This window comes from Sminthopsis crassicaudata, chromosome 3 (assembly GCF_048593235.1).
Source record: "Sminthopsis crassicaudata isolate SCR6 chromosome 3, ASM4859323v1, whole genome shotgun sequence".
NCBI lineage: Eukaryota > Metazoa > Chordata > Mammalia > Dasyuromorphia > Dasyuridae > Sminthopsis > Sminthopsis crassicaudata.
In genome coordinates this window covers 84,974,968-84,997,104 of record NC_133619.1, presented here as the reverse complement: position 1 = coordinate 84,997,104, position 22,137 = coordinate 84,974,968, and positions in this window count along the sequence as shown.

Here is a 22,137-nt window from a genome sequence, read left to right as displayed (position 1 = left end):
TCTAGGTCTCTAATTTTTTTTATATCATATAGCATACTTTTTCTTTTATATCAAACATACATACACATGTACGTATATATGTATGTATGTATGTATTTTTATATAGATACCTTACTTTTTCTTTTGATTTTATTTAATTTTTTTGCTTTCTCATAGAAATGTAGATTCTGTACTAGGGCAAGACTCTGACTCTTGCTGGACTTTTGTGTTTGTGACGGTTGACTTTATTTGGTCTTGCTCTGGGTCATTTCAGTTCTTTCATTGGTCTCTACTTCATAGGGTCACAGTGTTAAATATTTATATCTCACTATGGTATCTCAGGGTAGAATATTAGAGACCTTATATATATCCTGCAGGGTCCTTCCCAGTCTGAGCACTGGAGTGCAATGACAATTACTATTTGCTGCTGCTGCTAGATGTTTCCAAGGTCCCCATTCTGAATCTTTTAAGTCATCCTTAGGCTTCTTCAGGGGTGCCCTTTATTTTTGCTACCTCTAGATTCAGACATATGCAGGCTTCATGCATCTGTGATCAATTTTAACCCCCATATTTTTATTATAGTTTTTTATTTACAAAAACATATGCATGGGTAATTTTTCAACACTGACCCTTGCAAAACTTTCTGTTTCAACTTTTCCCCTTCTTCCCCCCCCACTTCCCTAGATGGCAAGTAGTCCAATAAATAGTAAATATGTTAAAGTATATGTTAAATACAATACAATACATGTATATATATTTATACAGTTATCTTGCTGCACACACACAAAAAATCAGATCTAGAAAGAAAGTAAAAAAAACCGGAGAAAGAAAACAAAAATGCAAGCAAGCAATAACAGAAGAGTAGAAATACTGTGTTGTGGTCCACACTCATTTCCCATAGTTCTCTCTGATTCTCTTCATTACTGAACAATTGGAGCTTAACCTCCAGATTTTACTGTAAGACTACTCTATTATTGTTATTGGGTTTCCAGATGACTCATTTTGCACTTCAGTGGTGAAAGAAGTCACTGTAGTGTATCACTGGACTTTTTGATCCAGCTTAGGAAGGACATTGAAGAACAAGAACATGACTAGAGCAGAGTGACCACTGAGTGGATGGTAGCCTATGTCGTCTGATGATTGATTATAGGCCATGAGGATGTGTAGTATTTAGGAAAAATATGAAGAGCTGCCAGATGAAAGAGTGAATCAAATTGCTCCCAGAGAATTAGAAGCAATATGTAAAACTAGTCAAGAGGCGGCTATTAGATCAATTTAAGTGTAACCTGGAATTCAAACCTGGAATATTTTACAAAGGATTCTTCTAATTGGTGGAAGGAATGTTGATTCTACACTGAATGCTTGAGTGAAAGGAAGGTTTGACTTTGGAGAAAAGAAGCATTCTTCATCCCTACTTTGTGAAAAAGACATGTGGAGGTTCAAATTCTCCAATGTACCAGTTCCTAGAAGGAAAAAAAAGTATTTACTCTTATGTGCATAAAGGGAAGCTTATTCTCTAACACATTCCTGATTTCCAACTTGCTTACCTAGGGACTTGTGGGCATTTCTCCTTGTGTCAAATAAGATCTCAACTCACTCCCACCTAAATAACTCATTCAATTTTGTGTATTTTCTGGCATACTCATATCTATAGGATTCCAATTGCTGTTTTCTATCTGCTAGGATAAATCGGTTTGCTCTCTACCTATTGTTTTTTGGATAGCTAGCATTTGATGGGAAAGAGTGAAGCCTAGAGATATAAACTTGATTAGTCCTCTAAAGTGACCAAGAAAGACATTTGAACCCAAGACCAAGTAGTACAGTGGATAACAAATCCAGCCTCAGCCACTTGCTAGCTAGGTGATTCTGAACAAGTCATTTAGTCCCAATAAATAAATATGTACAGACACCATTGTAACTGATTTTAAAAAGAAATAACAGTTGGAATTTAGTGCTGCTGCCAGGGAAGAAGAGAGACTCTGTGGTCCTCCTCTTCCCTTCAAGGGAGGAATCAAAAGTCTTCTTAGAATAGGGGTGGGAAATATTCCAACCATGAGTAAACTGTGTTTCAATAACCCATGTGGACATATGCATTCTATGGGCAGTGTATACTCTAAACAACAAAAAACTTCCTACCAGTTAAAGCTGCCCTAAAGTGGAATGAGAACCCACATAAAGTAGGGAATAGGGGAGGTTGAAGGCTAAAGATTCTCTGTCACTCAAAATGGAAGTGATAAAGCAAAAAGAAATTATATTCCAGAAACAGGTCCCAGGATCAAATTCTACCTCTGATACTAACTTTGTGGATCACAAATTCCTGGCACTTGTCTGTAAAATGGGAGGGGAGAGACCAAAGTGGCTTCTAGGTCAGCTCTAGCTCTAAAAAACTATAAGCTTAAACTAGGTAATAAACAATATGAGATAAAGGTAGGACTAGGTGATTTCTAAGGTTTCCTACAACAATGGATTTAGGTAATTCTGTGAAATGAGAACTACTGAAAGAGGTGAATGACTCATCAAAAGTCAGGGAGTGAATTAATAACAAAGCCTGGACAAGAGCCCAGGACCTCTTTCAATACACCATATTGCCTCCTAGCAGCCAGTGCTAGGACACATGTCTGAGGAAAGGCTTTGGAAAATCTTTCTTCTCTTGCTTCTGGGTTGCTAAATGGGAAATAACTTTTTTCTTCCAGCTCAGACATGGATGTGAACTCCTAGTAGGTATTTTAAATTCCTGGAAATTCAAGCTCTTTACTGAATTAAATTGAATGCATTAAGCAGGGACTGAAGCATTAATGCTGTACCATAGCATGGGAGAAGTAGCACTTGGATAAAAAAGATAGTCTATAGGGGCTACACCTATTCTGGCTCCCTGGTGATGATTGAGGCTTTCCTGCTGAATTGGAGAGAAAAGCTTCAGCCAGGAGACATCCTAATAATATAGACCTAATAATAATATAGCAAGGGTGGGGCAGAACTATACAAATGAACAGAGTTTATTGGCTAGGAATATGAGGTTTAAACCGAAAGGGTAGCCAACAGTGAAGTGTGAGGGCAAAGCCAAGGTTGATAGACCAGATGGCTTATCTGGCAGCTGAACAGCCTTGAAATACTAGGAGATAATGTGATGTCATAGAGGGCATGAGTTCCGATCCAAACTCTATCATTTAATCTCTCTGTGACCTTTACCTAATTACTTCTCTCTGTGCCTCAGATACCTTATCTTTTAATTGAGGAAGGAAGAGAAAGCATGAAAGAAAGTTGATGTAATTTTAGTCTACTTTAAGAGAGGAGTAGACTAGGGAAGTGACAGTCCCAATGTACTTTGTTTCAATCAAACTACAGAATTTCAGTTCTAAGTGCCATGTTTTAAAGAAATTCTGACAAGCTGAATATCCCAGAGGAAGACATCAGGTAAAGGGTCTTATGAATTCCTGCCATATTAACATCAGTTGAGGGAACTGAAAATATTCAGGCTAGAGAAGAGAAGCTTGGGGAGGTGAGGAGAGAACATGAGAGCTCTCTTTAAGTAATTGAAGATCTTTTACCTAGAAGAAGAATTCTAATTGTTCTGTTTATTCACAGAGGGCAGAACTAGAAGAAGTGGTTAGAAATTCCAAAGAAGCAAACTGGGATCGTCATTAAGAAAAATTAGAGTTATCCCAAGATGGAATGGATTACTTGGGGATGAGCTGTGGGTGAAAGAGATTGTAAATTTCTACTCACTGGAGGTCTTCAAGTCAAGCAAATTGCAGATGTGATAAAGAGGCAAATTTTATTCCTATATGGGTTAAGCAAAATGATCCCTTTCCACTCTAAATACTAGAATCTTGTGGCCAAAGAAGAAGTTAGATAAAAAATAAAAACACGATCATATTTAGCTCTTCTCAGCAATACAATGATCCAAGACAATTTCAAAAGACTCAAGACAGAAAATGCTATACATGTAGTATAGAGTCTTAAAGCAGATTGAAGCACATTATTTTCACTTTTATTTTTGCTTTTTGTCTTTTTGTGCTTTTTCCCTTTTGTTCTGTTTCTTCTTTCACAATGTGACAAATGTGAAAATATGTTTTATGTCATTGTGCATATATAACCTTTATCAGACTGCTTGTAGTCTTAGAGAAGGGGAGAAGGGAGAGAGAAGCAGAACAGATCGGAACTAAAAATCTTATAAAAAATGAATGTTGAAAACTCTTTTCATAGAATTGGAAAAAATAAAATAATATTCATTTTTTTAAAATGATGTTTCCCTCTGGGCAGTAATATTCGTATAGTACAAACTAAAGTGGAAATTTGTCAAAAAACAAAACAAAAGAAAACAACATCACAATCAAGTTCATAAATCAAGGGTTCTGCCCCAAATGAACAGCCTGGTAGGACTCCTATTTTTATTCTCTATCTGCTTGGATAAATAAGTTTATTCACTATTCTATTGGTCTTTTATATAATTAGCATTTGATGGGAAGGAGTGAAGTTTGGAGGCATAAACTTGGTTGAGATGGCCAAGGCATACTCCATATTGCTATCATTAAAAAAAAAAATGAGAAGTTTTTAAGCCTGGCTATGACCCATCACCATTTATTTTGAATTCTTACCACTGGGAGAGTTGCTGGATAAGGAAAGCACACTCCATCAATTTCCATACCAAGCATGGACTCCATGCAATCACAAAAACAGGGAATCAAATGTACTGTCTTAGTGAGAGGAAGTCAAACACAAACTAAGATTGTTACTTGTTCATGATAAAGGAGAACAACAGAAAACAATAATAATAATAATAATAATAATAATAACAATAAATGTTTCTATAGAGCAAGTATTCATTAATTCAACAAAAATGTATTGCTCTATTTAACATGTATTGGACTACTTGCCAAATAGGGGAGAGGGTGGGAGGAAGGAAGGAAAAAGCAGGAACAGAAGGTTTTGTAAGGGTCAGTATTGAAAAATTACCCATGCATATGTTTTGTAAATAAAAAGCTGAAATAATAAAATTTAAAGAGGTATAAAAAATTAATTTAATTTAAAAATATATATTGCTCTATGTGCGCAGAATTCTGGGTAAAAGGATGGCAGAGATGCCATTTTTAGAGATGACATGATCTTGACTCTCATATGCAGATAAGACACAAGTTACACAGCAATATTTGATGATATTTGAGAAGCATAGAATCAAAATTGTTATTCTTCTTTTATAAGTGAGAAAAAAGGACAGGCACGTAATCTACCTCTGGTTCCCACATGGAGTCAACAATACTGGTTCTTGAACACATAAATGTCTGAAGTTTCTATTCTTTTCACCATATATTATACCATTCATCCATAAGCATTCCCATATTTCTTTTCCCCATTCCTACATCCATAACCTTAGCCCAGATTAGATCATTCTCTGGGAAGATAAGGATTGTAATGGATAGAGCACAGGGATCTGGAGTCAGGAAGACCTAACTTCAAATCCAACTGTGGATACTTAAAACCTGTGTGAGCCTGGGCAAGTCATGTAACCATTGCCTGCCTCAATTTCCTCAACAGTAAAATGAGGATAATAATAGGATCTATTTCCAAGATTGTTGTAAGAATCAAATAAAATATTTGTAAAATACTTAGCAGTAGTAGCTTTGCATAAATACTTTCGTCTTCCTCTTCTTCCTCTATTTCATCCTAGGTTAACCTGAGCAGTAACTTTAGACATCATTTAACCTAGTTCATTTTGTATACTACCTTTATGTCCTTAGGGATGTTACTTCACTGGACTTCTAAAATATGAAGGTTTTGAACTAACATCCATTCAATGGTACCACCATTCTTCTAATTCTCCACTTTATCTCTGACTCCACTTCTCTTTCTCTGTCTCTGTCTCCCTGTCTCTGTCTTTCTCTTTCTTTATATATTTTTTCTCTCTCTTTTTCTGTCTCCCTGTCTCTGTTTCTATCTGTTTTTCTTTTTTTCTGTCTCTCTCCTACATACATGAAAACTGTACATCCACTAATCTGTTCTAGATTCCTCTCTCACCCTCACTCAGGGATTAACATTGTTACTCAAATTACAATTTCTAATATCTATTCATCTTGCCCTTTTTGAAAAATCAGAATGACAACCAGTTCCTAGTCTGACTGTATGTCTCCCATTTGCCATCCTTAAAAAGATTCCTTGCAGAAGTTCAGTTATCCAATTTATAAGTGCTTTCTGTTCCCTAAAATATAAATTTATTTAACCCAGGTGAAAAATTCATTGAGAGGCAAGTAAATGTGTTTGTTCACTATGTCTCCTTTTATCTTGGGCTTGAATTTTCTCTTAACCATTTTTGTTTTATCCTGTCTAGACTGAAGATCTTTACTTTCCATAAAAAAGAATTTATCAACTAGAGATGAATTAAGGTGAATGAATAGCCTTGGAAGGCTAATGAGTGAGCTATGTGTGACTTAAAGCGTCTAGGCTGAGGTTGGATGGTCACTTTTCCAGAATGCTTCAGTTAGAGCTTATACCACATAACCTCTGAGGCTGTGAGGTTTTTTATTTCTGGGTTCAAATACCTTTGAGTTTTAGATCATGTGACTATTACCAATCATTCCTCTGAATTTTTTGAAATCTAAATGTAGGTTATACAGGAGACTCTGCCCAGAATTCTCCTTATCTACAATGATAAGGACAGCTCTGTTGCACCACCTGCTATATCCCAGTGTTATAACCTGGTACAAAGTGCTTAAAGGAGGAAAAAGAGAAAAGATTTTACCAGAAAAAAAAAAAAGTTATGCTTCTTTCACTTTTCATGTTAAAAGATTCCAGCAAATTTCCGGTTTGTTCCTCAACTTTGCTTAGCTAAAGTTAATTTCCTTTCAGCCCTCAAAAGGAAGTCTGCTGTTATGTCAGGACATTTGGGCATCTTGTATTTAGTTTTCTTTTGCACAATAGGAAATGACACTTTTTCCACTTATTTTTTTGTGCCATTGATTATCAACAAGGACCTTTTTGGGCTTTTAGAAGTTTAACATAACCCTGATTGTAGTCCTTAGGTGTAATGCTACATTTCTAATACCAAACAAATTCCATTTTACACAAAGAAAAATGGCAAAATTACCTCCTGAGTATGATATAATGATACTTTGGTTTGGTGGTTTGGTCCATAGCTAATCAGTAAATAAATATTTATTATATACATTCTGCCATGTATCAGGCACTGTGCTAAGTTGTAGAGATACAAAGAGAGGTAAAAAATAGTTACTGCCTTCAAGGAATTCATACTTTATAGCCACCTAACTTTTAAGCTGAATGTTTTTCTGAAAGACAATTTTTTTTGGTTTGATTTTGATTTTTAAATGTATCTTTATTTTATTATTTCCCAATTACATTATTATTATTATTTCCCAATTACATTAATTTTTTTAAACTTTTATTTTTAAAATGTTTCAAATTCTCTTCCTCTTACTCAAACCTCTCCCACCTTTTGAGAAAGCAAGCTAAATGATTTTATTGTAAGAAGAGGGTGGAGGACATTTAGATAGAGTATGTAAAACATTTCTTTCACAGAATCTCACAATGTTACAATTAGAAGGGACCTTAGAGGTCATCAAGGGTAACCTTCCAAAGACCATGTGGCTCCTCTGCTCTCAAATCATTAGTGATTCCCCATAACAGGCAACAGGACACGGTAGATAGAGCCCTAAATCTAGTATAAGAAGACCTGAGTTTGAATCTTGCTTCAGATACCTTCAAGTTGAATGATTTACAAGTCACTTTAATACTTCAGAGCCTCAAGTTTCTTGCTCTGCATAATGATCTTAATAGTGGTTAAGCTATCCATATCCTAAGATTCATTTCATATAAGGAAAACCTTCCATAAATTTCAATTTTAAGTTGTTTTTATTGTTACTGTCATTAAGATAGCCTATTAAACAGTATGAGGATGTTTTGCTCATTGTACATACGATGTAAATAATGGAGAAATAAATATTACTTTTATGACACAGATATGGTGCTGAGAACTAAACCAGGAAGGGCCAAAACAGAAAAAGAAAATTACAGATTAGTTTCCCTAATAAATACTGGTGCAAAAATCTTAAATAAATATTAGCAAAGAGAATTAAATAATATGGATTGCTTGTGAATTGTTTATATCAGAGGTATGTCTAGATCCTGAGATGATGTTAAGACCTGTTCTCTTATGATAGAATCACTCAATCATACCCAGATCCTGGTTCCTTAGTTGTCTTTTTCTTTGAAATGTCTCTTTGTCTTTAATGGGGGCTCAGACATCAGACCTTAGATCTGTCAACTCTAGTAATAGAAATAGAATTTAGAAATAGAAATCCCAATTCAATTCCACCATAAAGATCAGCCCCTGATCCAGTGGTCTCAATTACTCTGTCAAATCTTCAAGCAGGGCTTGTTTGCCTGTAGAGCCGCCTTGATATGGATTCATATGCCCTGAGTCCACATATCAAATTCATATATCAGAGACAAGATCATTGCCTAATTCAGAGAATTTCCATACTATGGAGCCTGTAGTCTGGCCATTGACTCAGGAGTCTTCCTCAGGGCCCAATCTCACCTACAGCTATCTTTTATCCAAAGGATAAATGTTTCCCTGAATTTGCTATGAAGTCTACACATACAAATATACACATTTAAATTATCATGTGTACTGGTTCCCACTCTCAGAGATGCATACTAATTCATACTTCACAGTGGCGAATAATCTCTGCACTCATAGATCATATGGGCAAACACATCCAGTCATAGCCAGTACTGGCAAACACAAAAAGCAAATGTATTTCATGCATTGCACACACTTGTGAAGGATCACATACTAAAATCCATCAATCTAACTCCACTCAGCCAGGGGAAACACAGCTTAGACACTTCCCCTTCTATTGTGAATGTCTCACTACTAGCATTGCAAAAAGTCCCTGAAGCTTTTGTTACATCCAAAATAATTCTACTAAACCATGGGAAGCCCAGTTTAAACACAGCCACTTCTACTGCAACTTCCCAGTACCAGTATTAGGGAATATTTCTGATGATTTTCTTACATTCAGCATAACTCCACTCAATCCTGGGAAGCTTAAATACTCCCACTTCCATTAAGAACATCCAAAAGCCAACATGAAGGGAAATCCTAGTGTTTCCCTTATATCCATCATAACTACTCAACCACCGAAAGTCCAGGTTACAGAAGTTACAGTCACTTCTACTATAAATGCCCAGATGCCAACATTGGGGAAAGTCCCTGATGCTTCCCCTTAGAGTGATGAGAAGTGTGTGTGTGGGGGGGAGGAGGTAGGGAGAATGAAGCAACCATTCATTCCAAGGGCAGCTGTAAGGTTAATTTGATTTTGCCTAAAAATTGCTGATTCCTCAACTCTTAACAGATGCAAGAACTGAATGTGTATTTTTTTGGTTTCTGTTTTTAGTCTTTGGGTGGTCTGCAGTAGAGATAATGTCCATTCCTGCTGTGGAGAGAGTATGGGAAACTGTAAATTCTCTTTGGTAGAGTGAACCACAAAGGGGAACATTCGACTTCTGCTATGTATTGATTGTTGGGGGAATTTCCTCTGCAGACCAAGTTCTTCTCTGCAGAACTGTAGGGGGGAGTGGGTTAGGAGGCAGGGGGTGGCAGAAGATCATCAATTGCATAGGGTTTGTGATTGTTCCTGGGATTTGGACTTAGATCCCTCCTGTAAAGTGGTACTTTCATAACACTTTGTACTTCTCTTAAGCCCTTCTCATGTTCTATTTTGGATTACAGTTATTTATGTGCCTGCATTCCCTCTTCTGCTAATAATAACTACCATTCACACAGACCTTTAAAGGTAGCAAAATGCCTTCCTGACAACTTTGTGAGATAGGAAAGACAAATATTATCATCCCCACTTTACAAATGAGAAAAATCAAGGCAGAAAAAGACCAAGTGATTCATTCACAGAACATAGCTAAGAAAGGTCAGAACTGGAATAAAAATCAAATGTTTTCTGTCTCAGACTATAGTGCTTTTTATTATATCATACTCCTATGAAGTCGGCAATTCCTTTAGGCAGGGACCATGCCTTATTTTTCTTTCTTTCTGTCTCAGTAATTAATTCATTGCTTTGCACATAATAGGTACATAACATATTTGCTGAAAAAACAATCCAAAAAGAGATTTACATAATTTTATCAATAGCATTATTAGGATGGGACAAATATGATAGGAGTGGATCAAAAGATAATGACTTTTTGACAATATGGAAGATAAATCAAGTTTTATCCCTTTACAGACCCTATAGTATATACTGCCCATGGGGAAGCAAAATATTCTTCTAAAATATATTTTGCTGTATATATCACCAGAATTTCTTCCAGTATCCTTTCTACTTGGTTTCTCAAAGAACCATCTTCTATAATAATTCTTAAGAAAAAAAAAATCATTAAAACCAATCAATAGACTTTTACAATATTCCAGGATTTTGAATCGCCCACCTCTGTGGGAGGGTATTTTCTCATATTTTTTCAAGGGGCTCAAACTTGTTCTTTTGTAGTTTTGCAACATTTACTTTTGATTATTTACATTTCTGTAGATATTCTAACTTTACTTTGTATCAATTCATGTAGATCTTTCCATATTCTTCATTCCATATAATACAAATTTCTTATAATACAAATATTATTGTATTCCATCATTTACTACTATTTGTGTGATCCTTCTCCAATTGGTAAGCATTTATTTTACTGCCACCAAAGGTGAGGATGAAATTTTGTCAGATTTGATATTCATTGCAGAACCTGGAGACTGCATAGATCTAGTTCTAGGTTTTGAACTAAATGATAGAGTTTTGTGATCTGGAAGACTCACTATACCTCTCCCTATTTATCTTTATTGCCCACAACATGGAAAGAAAGTCAAAACCCCCAGCTCTTTTTATGATCATCCACACACCAACCTTTATCCTCTTTATTGGTAATAATGATAGGTTCTTGCTGAGTGAGATCATATACAATGAAGATGAAAATAAAATTATTTCTCTATATACAATTATAGGGAATAATCATATCCATTTTATATCTGAAGGAAGTGAGAGTCTCAGGGATACTAAGAAGCCTGATCCATGGTCACAAAATAAATATCAGAGGCTGGATTTGAATATAGGTCTCCTGACACTAAGACTAATGTTCTTGTCCCTTTGCTACACTGCCTATTCAAATGTAAAACAGCAACAAAAACTATTGAGATAAGGAATATTCAGATACCACTTCTGAGCAAGACCACTTTTTTTCTGAAATCATGTGCCTACTTCAATAGGTTTCACCTTTGTCTCCCCAGAACCAGAGGCTTTATTGTTGTTGAGAATTCTTGGCAAGTCCAAAAGTATGTTTGACTATGGATATGGTATCTTGGCTCTACCTGCACAATCCAGGCACAGCTGGGTCTCTTTGTGATGAAATCACAAGTGATAAGAAGGGCTTTCCTTGGCACTGGAGCATTCCAAATCATCCGGGTGTGAAATCTGTAATAAATAGTAATTGCCATCATTCATGTCTTTCTTTCTTCTCAGATGATTCTGGACAGCCCCTTTGCTGTGAGAAGCCTTCTAAACCCAGGCCCCAAAGCCATAAGAAAAGAGCATCCAGAGTCTTAGGGGCTGCCCAGCTGACTGGCATTCTACCAGTCAAAGACAGCTGAGGCTGGTGATGAATGCTAAGGAAGACAAAAAGGGCTATTTTGCTATATTGGGGACAAGAGGAAGATGAAAGAAAAGATGATTGCTGTTTGGGATGAATGGAGATGAGGATGATGATCACAGGTTCAGAAATTTAGAGAAACCTTAGAGATCACTGAATGGAACTCCCTCATTTTACAGATGGGAAATTGAGTCTCAGGAAAGTTAAATGCATTGTCTAGGTTCAAATAGCCAGTAAATGTCTGAGGCAAAATTAAAATCCAAGTCTTCCTAAATCCAGTGCTCTCTCTAACACAATATCTGTTAAAGAAAGAAAGAGGATATAAAAGTTTTGAACTCTAATTTTTATCCTTTTTTTCCCTTTTACCAAAAATATGTTCTTTAGACTAGGAAGTAAAAGAAATTATTAGTAAGAAAGTAATGTAAACCCCAAATAAGGGAAGAAAGCGCTGGCAAGAGAATACCTAGTTTCCCTCAACAAGGTCAGTTCCCAAGGCTTGAATGTGAATAGAAAGGACTTGTCCATGCTGAACAGTTATCAACAATCTTAGCAAAACTATGGAAATTGTGCTACAGGGCTAATGATGGACTAATGTGACTCCAATTCCTCTCCCTCAAAAGGGAAGAATTTTCCAGATTATATCTTGGTGAGCTTGACCTCAATTCCTGGCAAAAATTCCATGTTATTTAACAGATTGTTTCTTAGCCTTTTCAAAGGAAAGTGTTGTTTCTAGCATAAGTTCAGCAAGAACAAAGCATTCTAGACTAATATTATTGCTTTTTTTGAATGGGAGATCATTTTTAGAGTGTATTTAAAGAAGGAACAATGGTGCAATGTAGTATATAGAGAGGTCTGGCTTTGGAACCAGGAAGTCCCACTTTTAAACTCTGCCTCTGACCAAGGGCAGGTCACTTAATTTCCTAAGACCTTAAGCAATTCCTTAAGAGTATAAATTATTGAGCAATTGTTGATCTAAATAAATAGGTGGAGTTTTCGTATCAGGAGTTGCCACACTCTTAATTAAATCATAGGTCTGAACAAACACACACACACACACACACACACACACACACACACACACACACACACACACACACACACATACACCCCTAAAGAAGAGAGACCAAAATGGTAAGGGATCTTGAAGTTCTGTAATTTAAACAGCAACTGGAGGAACTAGGTATTTTCAAAGAAAATTTAGGAAAAAAGATATTAGCAGATTTTATATAGTTGAAGGGTTGTCATTTGGAAGGAAGATTAGATTTGTTTTATTTGATTCTATATGACAGAACTGGGATAAGTAGAAAAAGGTTGTAGAAAGGCAAACTTCTCTAGCAATACTACATCTCAAGCTACTACTATTGCAAAGTAGTAATAATCATCACAATGATTTGTCACTGGCTAAAAATAGAGAAATTAATCAGAGAACAGAAAAATAAATAACTATAGTAAACACACAAATTCTCATAGGGTTTAATAAACCCCAAACCCCAGTTGCAAAAGTAAGAACTCAGTATTTGACAAAAACTATAAGGAAAAATGGAAAGTTGTCTGATAGAAGTTTAGAATAACATCTCACATCATATAACAAGATAAATAATAAAAAAGTGACATAATAAACAAGTTAGAAGAGTAATATATAAATAAGCTTTTAGCTCTAAATATAAGAAGAGTTTACGATCAAATAAGGAATAGAAAGGATTGCTGAAAAGAGAATGAACAGTTTTGATTGCATAAAATTTTAAAAATTTGTATTTAAGCAAAACTAATGCAGTTAAAGTTAGAAAAGAAGTAGGTAGCTGACAAAAACAGAAACAAAAAAAGCCATTGTAGCAAGCTTTTCTTATAAAAGTCTCATTTCTAAGATATATAAGGAAGTAATTAAAATTTGTAAGAATAAGAACCATTGTCCAAATGATAAATGGACAAGAGATATGAACAGGCATTGTTATAAGAAAAAAAAAGAAAGAAATCCAAACTATCAAGGTCCATAGGAAAAAAAAATGCTCCAAATCACTAACAGTCAAAGGAATGTAAATTAAAGATACTTCAATCTATCAATTATACCCATCAGATTCGCAAAAGTAACTATAGAAGAAAATAGACACACTAAAAACGTTGTTGGTAAAACTGTTCATTGATACAAGCAGTCTAGAAAACAATTTGAAACAATGTTTAAGAAGTAACTCTACTGTGTCTACCCTTTAATCTAGAGCAGTAGTTCTCAAAGTATGGTCCAGAGAATTCTGGAGGTCTCTGAAACCCTTTCAGAGGTTCTGCAAATTCAAAATTAATTTTTATATCTAATATTGTAAACACTTTAAAATGTAAAATACATAAATAAAAACTCTGGACAGATTCTCAATATTTTTAATAGTATAAAGATGCTGAGAACAAAAGTTTAAGAACTACTGATCTAGAGAAACCATTACCAGGTTTGTATTACAAGGGGATCAAAGAAAGGAAAAAAGACTGGTATGTATAAAAATATTTGTGGTAACTCTTTTTGTAGTTTTTTCCCCTTTCTCTTCTCACACTTCCTATCTTTGAAAAAAAATGAGAAAAAACTTTTCTTAGAAATATGCTAAGTCAAAGGACTAGAAACTAAGGAGATGCCTCATTGGAGATCTACTTTCATTGGAGGTCTATAAAAGTAAGTTGAAGAGGTAGACTATCATTTACAGAAGATGCTACAGAGAAGTGTCCTTTTTCAGTTATAAGTTAAAATAGACAGTTTTTGATATTTCTTATTGTTCTGAAATTCCATAATTTTAACTCTAATGGATTTTTTTCTAAAAAAGACAACTAGCAATGGAATGCAGTAATTGTACATATTGGGAATCATTAACCTTCATCACAAACTCACATGGAATAGACAAAGAAAGATCATCTAGTCCAATTCAGTTATTTTGTAGAAATGGAAACAGTTCCAAAGAGAAGTGACTTGCCAAAAATTATACAATAATCCACTGGCAAAATCAGAATTTGAGTACCTATCTTTTCTGACTTAATGTTTTGGTTTTTTCCCCATTATGCCAGTCTAAAGCATGTTATGCTCCTCCCCCTGCAAATCAGTGTGTGTTTTTACAATAAAGAATTCTCTTCTTTAGCTTCTAATTATTTACACCCATACACACATATGTGTGTATCTATGTATATATATACATATATATGTATATATACATATATATACACACACATATATACTTGCATCATGTATCTATGTGTATGTGCATATATTCCTAAAATATGTAGAAATACACATGCACATGTGCTCATGTAAAATATCTATATGTATTATGTACATATATTTTGTATATTCATATACATATGTATGTAGACATATACAAATAAAATTTCTTCTTCAGTATGCAGGATATATAGAATTTGAAGTAGACCTCAAATATTGTCTTAAACAAAGAGCAGGGCTATTTTCATATGAAAATATTTCATATTTTCATTGTAATTTTTGTTTCTGTGAAAAGCAAGATGCCCAAGGGTGCCATCCAAATGAAAATGGCATCAAACCAGCACTGCTTTGGGCACAGAGAGAGTCTCACATACCTTGTCTACACCAACAGATCAGACAGTGTCACATTTAGCTTTGTGAGATCAGCAGGATGCTGAAAATACATTATCTGCTATAATTTGGTGATGTCTAATGATGTAGGAGCACAGGAGTAAAGTCATAGATACACATCAAACACCAAATACTAAAATAATGAATATCCCTTTAACATTAAAAAAGAAAAAAAGAAAGATTTTCATATTCCAGACAATGACACATTTATTTGAGGGAATAGCTGATGCAAACATATTCAAAGCTAATAAAGCTATTTGAATGAAATTTAACTTTATTTGTTCCATTACAAGGAATTCTTAAGGCCTAAAAGATTCTTCTGTACAATGCTTTTCAATGAATATTTATTCCTTTACAAAATTTGAAGGATAAAGAAACTAATGACTTAAAAACCTTCATGTCTGTAATAATGGCTTAGCTTTTCTTTTATAGGCAGCTGTGATGTGGTAGATAGGATGCTGTACTTGGAATGAGGAGGATTTAATTTAAATCTTGCCTCAGATATTTGCTAGCTGTGGGACCTTATACATATATACATATCTATACACACACTATACCTTATTTTGTGTTACTATACCTTTTATTCCATCCAATTCTTGTACTATTCCTTCATTTGTTAAGACTCAATTTCCCCATCTGTAAAAAAGGGGATAATAATTGTATCTACTACATAAGATTGCTATGAGGCTAAAGTGAGATAACATTTGAAAAGTATCACATAAAAACTAGCTATTATTAAAAAATAATAAAACCAGGAAAGCATATTCTTCTTATATGAGAAAATTACTATTTTTCTAATACAGAAATCCCTAAAGATAGTCAGTCCCCTCTCCAACACTTAAATGGTTGCCATTAATGCATGCTTTATATGGTGAGACCAGTGTTTCAATCAATATGGCACCCTGTATCACATTTACACAGTACATTTATCACTAGAAAACAATTTTCTATGGAACATCACCAGTTGCTTCCATAAGGGTCCTAGGCAATCTACAACTCTGCTGTAATTCATAACATTAAAGAGTTGTCTGAGTCACTGAAAGCATAAGTGATTATCCTATGTCCACACATCTACTATATATAAAAGGCAAGACTCAAAGATTGACCCTTTACTAATTCTCTGCCTTTGGATACACTTTTAAAAAACTGAAAGGAGATGATCAATGCTTGATCACAGATCCCCTTTCCCCACTTTTCCATTCCACATAGTAATGTAAAGCATAATAGATTTAGAGATAGAAGACTTGGTTCAAGGCCCAATTCTAACAATCATTACTTGCATTACCTTAGACAAAATTACTTAATTTCTCCTCAGTCTCCAAATCTGAAAAGTGAGGGAGTTGAATTAGGAGACTTTGAGGGTCTTTTCCAGCTCTAAATCTATACTAAAATAACTCAGTTTCTCTAAGTGATATGGCAGGGTTTTCTGGGAGGGGAGTATTTTTCTTACCCCCATTTAACTCAAGTTCAAGTGTCTAGATCTCAACTTTTGAGATTCACTTCTAAATCATCTTCCTGAGAGTTCACACAGTCCACAGAATGTATATATATATATATATATATATATATATATATATATATATATATATATATATATATATATATATATATATATATATATATATATACACACATATATACATACACACACACACACACACACATATATATATATATATATATACACACATATATATAATGGTACTGGAATTGCTCAGTAAGTTTAGAAATCTGATAATAGAGTGACAAAGTTAATAATGCCAAATGAGATTTAAAGTAGCAAAATTAATCAATTAATTAGCACTTATTAAGTAACCACTATGTGCCATGTACTGTGCTAAGCAAGGGGGATACAAAGACAAAAGGAAGATGGTCCCCCCAATAAGGAGCTTACACAACTTACACAACTGTGTATGTTCACAGATAAAAAAATATCTGATTTGATGAAAGTTGATGCAAAATAAATACAAGATTATTGTGGGAGGGCACTAGGTAAAATTAGGAAAACTCTCTTAAAGGAGAAAATGCTTAATGTGAGCCTTGAAGAGACCTAGGGGTTCTGAGAGGTGAAGATGAAGAGCAAGAGCATTCTAGGCCTATTAGGACACCTGGGCTAAGCTACTGAAACAAGACATGAGACGTCTATAGGACATTGCAAGAGGGATGGTTTGCCTGAAATAAATTTTGAATAAGAAAGAATAATATGTAACCAAGCTGGAAAGATCACCTTTTTGCAGGAACTACATTGTGAAGGGCTACAAGTACTGGGCAGCTGGGGGCACAGTGGATATAACAGGAAGACCCATCCTCCTAAGTTCAAATCCAGCCTCAAATACCTGTATGATTCTGGGCTAGTCATTTACCATGATTTAATCATAACCATTTAATTACCTTATCTGTCAAATGAACAGGAGAAGGAAATGGCAAACCACTTTAATATTTTTGCCAAGAAGACTCCAAATAGGATCACAAAGAATCACTCATGACTGAAAATGACTGACCAACAATAACATAAGAGCCAGAGTTTTTATTTTATCTTCAAGGCAATTGGCAGTTGCAGCAAAAAGCTACAGAAGCTTCTTTTTAAACAATAATAAAAGCCCTTTACTTTCAAAATACACACAAAGATAGTTTTCACAATTCACCCTTGCAAAACCTTGTGTTCCAAATTTTTCTCCCTCCCCTAGACATCAAGTAATTCAATACAGGTTAAATGTGCAATTCTGCAGAAGCTTCTTGATTAGGGAAGTGCCATGATTAAACCAACATTTAAAGAAAGTCAGTATATAGAAGATTAATTAGAGACAGAAGAGATTGGAGAGAGAAGGACCAACTAGGAAATTATTGCAATAGTTTAGTCAAGAGAGTATGAGAATAGGAACCAGAGTGGTTGTGAGGTGAATGGAGGTGAAAGTTCCTGTGGAGTTAGAATTGGCAATACTTGGCAAATAATTGTACATGGGGTGTGAAAGAGTAGAGTCAACAGTGAATCCCAGTCCCTAACCTGGATGATGGGAAGGATGGTGCAACCTCCACAAAAATTGAGAGCTTAGGAAAGGGTGGATTTTGGGGAAAAGAAAATGTAAATTTAAGATTCCCATCGGATATCTAGGTGGAGAGATTCAGCAGGCCTTTGGAGATTTGGGACCAGAGTTCAGGGGAGAGATGATAGCTGAATAAGTACATTTGGGAGTCACAATTAAATTTGGGAGCTCATCATTAAAAGGTGCAGTAGTACTTTTCAAATCAATCAAACATCTTTTCATTCACACTATTCTATAATAACTAAATAGATGGAGAATCCAACCAAACACAAACATGATTCACATTCCCCCACACTGAGATTACCATTCCTTCTAGTTTAGTTTTTCATCTTCCTGGGTCTTCTCCACACTTAGGCACTAAATCTCATTAATTGTACTTGCTGCTGGCTATCAACATTTCCAGCTGCCATTGCCTGATTTTGAGTGTTCTCCCTGCTTCAGTCTTTGCAAAATAAGAAAAAAATATTATTGGTCCTCCTACCTTATTCTCAGTTCACTGAAAGGCCATTAGGAATAATCAAGAAAGCCAAAAGTATACAAATAAACTATAGATCCCATGCTCTACGTCTTATCGTGACTGAATCTTTCTGGATACCCAATCATTTTCTGCACACAGTAGGTACTTAATTGAATCAAACTGAATGGTGTTGCTATGAAAGGACATTATGATTTACCCCAAATACTGGCCCCATTTTTGTATTGTGGCAAGTTGATGGGAATTAATAGAGAATGGTGAAATAAGAGAATGCTAGGTTCATGGCACACTGTAATATATCACAGTTCCTCAGGCTGTAATTAAGAGGAAATAGAATAGATCTTGGGCTGATAAGAGGCTAGAACTAGGTGGGAAGATATGCGAAGATTTTCCAGCCCTATTTTCACTCCTAGATCCCCCAGAATTCTTAGGAGTTAAGGCCGCCAGTACAGAAAGCTGACTTGTAGTCATGCTTGCTCAGATCAGACCAAATTAATTTGTGCGCCCCTGTGGTCTGAGCCTCCTTGGCTTAAAAACTGAGCTTACTATTGGCTATTTAAAATCTCAAGGCTCCCTGCGGTATTCAGTGGCTCAGCAGCTCAAGCCTCAGAACAAATGGAAGCTCTCATTGATGGATGGGGGTGGCTAGCTGGGAAAGGAGGGAAATCTCTCAGAGTCTATGCTGAAGGCACAATTAAGAAAAAGCATTTGTTCACTGCTTTCATGTTTTTTTTTTCCTTCTCCTTTCCCTGTGCTTTGTTTTCCCCTCCTGTTTGTCCTTTGGCAGTGGTACTGAATGTTGATGAGAAACCACTTGGAACAGATCCAGAGAGTCTTCTGATTAGGACAATGTGATTAGAGCAGTAGCAAAAACTCAGTGAGCTAAGCAGTGGGATCAAGGGTCTCCTATGTCATAAGTTCAAAGCCTTCTCTGCAAACTAGCTTGTCCCATCAAGGCTGAAAGCTGTCTACACCCTACTTTTAAATCAGTGGCAAGTCACTTTATAATCCAAAAACCCTTTCAGGCAGCAAGTGAATGGAAAATGTGATTTAATGGAAAGGAGGAACCAGTATACCTGTATTCTAATGTGCTGCTAATAAATCATGTGACCTCAGGCAAGTCACTTATGAATTTTAAAATGTCAAAGGTTACCTAGTACAACCCATTAATTTCATAGAAGAGGGAATTAAGACCCAAAGAAATTAAGCAATACTTTCTAAATAATGTCAACTAGGCTAGGAGATCAGGGAAAGAAGAGACATCATTTGCTTAGCTTTTATTTGTTTTTCAATCTTATTGATGCTTTTTGTCTTTTGTACTTCAGATATTACCCAACATGCTTCCACCCCAAGCCATAAGACCCATTTCTAAATCACTTAGACTTTAGAAAGGAAAGACAAGGCTTTTCCTGTTGAATTGTGGACAAGATGGGAAAATATATATATTAGATAATAATACCCTTACATGCAATCTAAATTGCCTCCATGGCTGGATCCAAAGAATAGTAATAAATGGTTTGAGATTAGTTTGGAAGCAGTCTATAGTAGGAGACCTATCTGTGCTGAGCTCTAATTGAAAAGTTTTATTAATTACTTGGATAAATGAATTGACAGCATGTTTAACAAATGTTCACATGACAAATGCTGGAACAAGTTAACATTTGAATGACAGAGACAGCATATAAAAAGTTCTCAGTGGGCTAGGATGTTAAGCCAAAGCAAATAAAATGGCATTTAAAAATCTTACAATTGGGTTCAAAAATGCTCACTGTACAAGAATGAAATGGGGGAGGGAATGGCTGAGTAACAGCTCATATCTAGGGATAATCATATCTAAGGATATTAATAGCTTACAAACTCCATATGAACCAATAGGGTGGTCTAGCAGCCAAAAAGGCTAATAGTTTAATTGGTGGAGTTGTTAAATGATCCAACCATTCTGGAGAATAATCTGTAATTATGCCCAAAGGGCTATCAAATTATACATACTCTTTGATCCAGAGGTCTGTATCCCAAAGAGATCATAAAAGAGGGAAAAGAACCCATATGGGCAAAGATGTTTGTGGCAGCCCTTTTTGTAGAGGCAAGAAACTGGAAACTGAGTGAATGCCCATCAGTTGGAGAATGGCTGAATAAGTTATGATATATGAATATTATGGGATATTATTGTTCTGTAAGAAATGACCCTCAGGATGATTTCAGAAAGGCCTGGAGAGACTTACATGAACTGATGCTGAGTGAAATGAGCAGAACCAGGAGATCATTGTATATAGCAAAAGAAGATTATATGATGATTAACTGTGATGGACTTGGCTCTTTTCAACAATGAAGTGATTCAAGGCAATTCCAATAGACTTGTGATGGAAAGAGCCATCCACATCCAAAGAGAGAACTATGGAGATTAGACATGGATCAAAGAACAGTATTTTCATCTTTTTTGTTGTTTTTATTTGCTTGGGTTTTTTTCCCCCTTTTGATCTGATTTTTCTCTCACAGCAAGACAAATATGGAAATATGTTTAGAAGAATCTCACATGTTAAACCTATTTTGGATCACTTACTATCTTGGGAAGGGGAGAAGGAAAAGGACAGGGAGAAAAATTTGGAACACAAACTGTATTTGCATGTATTTGGAAAAATAAAATATGATTAAAAATAATAACAATAAAAAGAAAGGTTTCCTAGCAATTAGATCCATTCAGGCTGCCCAGAGAGACAATGGCTTCCCCCTCATTACAAGTCTTCAAACAAAAGCCAAATGACTACTTCTTGGGTATATTACAGAGGCAATTCTTGTTCAAGTATGGGTTGGACTGCATGGGATCCCTTTCAATTCTGAGATTCGATAAAATGACCTACCAAAATCATACACCTCTCCCACAATTTTTGCAGAGTTAATAAGTAATAGGGCTAAGACTAGAATCCTTATCATTTGATTTGTAAATCATTCCTCTTTCTAAACTATTATACTTTCTATTTGAGTCTAAATTTCCTCATCTGTGAAAAGAGTAGATTTGACTAAAAAAAATCAGATTTTTTTTTCAATTAAAAGAGTTTCATTAACTTAATTTTTTTTCTCAACATTTTTTCCAAATACTTGTTCATTTTCAACATTCTTTCCCCCACCAGGCAATTGGGGTTAAGTGACTTGCCCAGAGTCACATGGCTAGGAAGTGTTAAGTATCCAAGGTCACATTTGAACTCAGGTCCTCTTGACTTCAGGGCTGGTGCTCTATCCACTGCTCTATCTAGCTGTCCCTCAACATTCATTTTTGTAAGTTTTCATGTTCTGATTTTTTTTTCTCTTTCCTTTACCTTCTTCCTTCCCAAGATTACAAGCAATCTGGTATAGGTTCTACATGTACATATAATATGTTAAACATATTTCCATATTTGCCATAT